The sequence below is a fragment of the Monopterus albus genome, unplaced genomic scaffold (genome assembly GCF_001952655.1).
Source record: "Monopterus albus unplaced genomic scaffold, M_albus_1.0 scaffold17.1, whole genome shotgun sequence".
NCBI lineage: Eukaryota > Metazoa > Chordata > Actinopteri > Synbranchiformes > Synbranchidae > Monopterus > Monopterus albus.
This window is the reverse complement of record NW_018127897.1, coordinates 2,448,138-2,450,449: the sequence shown is the minus strand read 5'-3', so window position 1 is coordinate 2,450,449 and position 2,312 is coordinate 2,448,138. Positions and strand designations below refer to the sequence as shown.

The 2,312-nt window shown below is 34.8% G+C and overlaps 1 protein-coding gene across 2 annotated transcripts in view; it reads right to left on the bottom strand.

Moving 5' to 3' along the window:
* The window catches only part of aktip (akt interacting protein), a 9,663-nt gene extending 9,032 nt beyond the window's left edge, over window positions 1–631 (bottom strand). For both annotated transcript variants that reach the window (XM_020592467.1, XM_020592468.1), the window contains exon 1: window positions 456–631. The gene's annotated coding sequence lies outside the window, so the exon portion shown is untranslated. The remainder of the gene's footprint in view (window positions 1–455) is intronic.
* Window positions 632–2,312: the final 1,681 nt, after the last annotated feature.

The window sequence follows — 2,312 nt, the reverse complement described above, 5'->3', positions numbered from 1 at the left end:
TAACGAATGTGTTTTTAGCATTAATGTTTACTCGGCGGAAACAAGAACAAGCTAATAACCATGGATATATTTTTTAAAAACGCAGTAAAACACTGTCAAAACCAGGCGCACCTGGCGTTTACAGCCAAGAGATCAGGTTCGTGAAGGGACAATATCAGCTCACGGTTAAATCTCCGGCGTTAGCACTCTTATCGCCTCTAGCTAAAGTAAATGACCAACGATATATGATAGAAAGGTAAGATTTATATCGTTATATTAATTGAAAACGTTACACGACCATTTATGCTTGTTGTCACAAATGCTAACAGAATGTTAGATAATATGGAACCGTGATAGGACACAGTTATGTTAACGATATCAATAGCATTAGCTTATGAAGCTACGTTTGGGGTTGCTAACAACTTGACTATCCCTTTAATTTTAGCCTTTACATGCAAGCAGTCTTAATAACTCACTGTATTTGCTAAAGTCCTGTAAATATTCCGTTAGCGTGTGTCCCGATGTAATTTTTACTCAGTCTTCAGATGCTTGTCAGTCCTCTGGGTGTGATCATGCTAACATTGTCTGGCAAAATAATTTGACAGAAACCAAAGTTCAATCTAACCCTAGATTATCGAAGGGCGTTTCATAGCATACGTACAGATTCTCATTGGTCTATGAGATAAACGTCATCGTAGTTGATTTGCTGACACATCCGTCACGTGAGGTACTACAGCATACATTGGCGTAGCCTACTAAACTGTCCAAATGTACCAAGAAGAGTCACAGGTGCAACTAATAACAAGAAGTGTCTCAGTAATCAGTGACAGCGACCACATAAACTAGAAGGGCTTAAAACTGTCTTATCAAAATGGAATATTATTGATTACGGGTGCATGTTTCCTACTGTGATACTCTATGTCAGGATGTCTGTTGGTTATTGACAATCATCCTGTCACCTACTTGACAATTTGACCATGTTTAAATGAATTGGCGGACAGAAAGATAAATTGTAATTCATGCGTGCATGAGTAGGCCTATATGTTTTTATATAGCTAATTAAATATCTTTACCAATCAATTAAAAAAAAGTCCTGTCTAGTTTCTTTGTGGTGGTTTGAAATATGTGACATTTTATCACGGGCCACTTTAAAGGTTGAATAAATATATTTAGTAGAGCCACAGACTGAATAAATAAACACTTTATGTCAAATATATGAAACAAAATTATGAAATGATAGCTTTGTTGCATGGGAACGCTTATACATTTTTTTCTGTTACTTTTTTGTAGACTTTAATGTTAATATGGGCTAACTGTAAATGAATAATAATATAACATCTTTGTTCCACATGTGCTATACAAAGCTAAATAATAACAATAATAATATGCTATTTTCACAGCATCTGGCCCCTCTGTGTTTCATTTCATCCTACTCATTATCTGTCACAAAAGCTACCAAAAAGACCCCCAGAACTGCTTCAGGGCACTTTGATAAACATGAAACTAATGGACACTTTTCTCTTGCCTTAATTTTGATGTTTTGGTATACTGCACAGCTAAAGTCCCTTGAGGGTAAAGCACATCCGAGCCATCTGTGTCACACATTTCTTTAGTTTTGACCACACTTCATTTGGAGTTCATTCTGTTGATTGATTGATTTCCCAACAGTTACTCCTAATTATATTTCTTGGTGAGAAAAAAAGTAATTTAATGCATGGGTGATTGCATTAATTGGGAGGAATAACACTGTCCAAGTTTTAGAGTAAATAGAAGTGATCAACTCTCTTATTGTTATCTGATTGTATAATGTCCCAAGTACATTTCAGTGACAAAGGTAATTAGTTTCATAGCATACATACAGATTCTCATTGGTCTATGGTAATTAGTGCCCTGCTTCTTTATTGGGACAGCTAACAATGCAAGGTCACCATCACTCTTTTGACATGTACAAATCAAAGTCCACTTCAAAACAAATAAGTTTATGCCTGCTTTGCCTTCATTGACATTGAGATAAACTGACACAAACAAGGATGCAAATATCCACACCATTGCTTTTGTAATGAGTTTTTTGTCTTTTCCACAGATTCTTTTTCTAATCAACTATTGTGACCTTGTTTGGGGAAACAAATATACTAATGAATGTAATTAAAATGTGGAGACTGAGTTAACTAATTGACAATGTGAACCATTGGAGCTGGATATATCTTATATATAATATCAGCTGAAATTAAACAGCATTTTATTGGGGGGCATATTATACTTTAAATAAAAATATACATGATTAGTAAAAATGTATGAAAACCATCTACACATATAAGTGCTAATACACATTT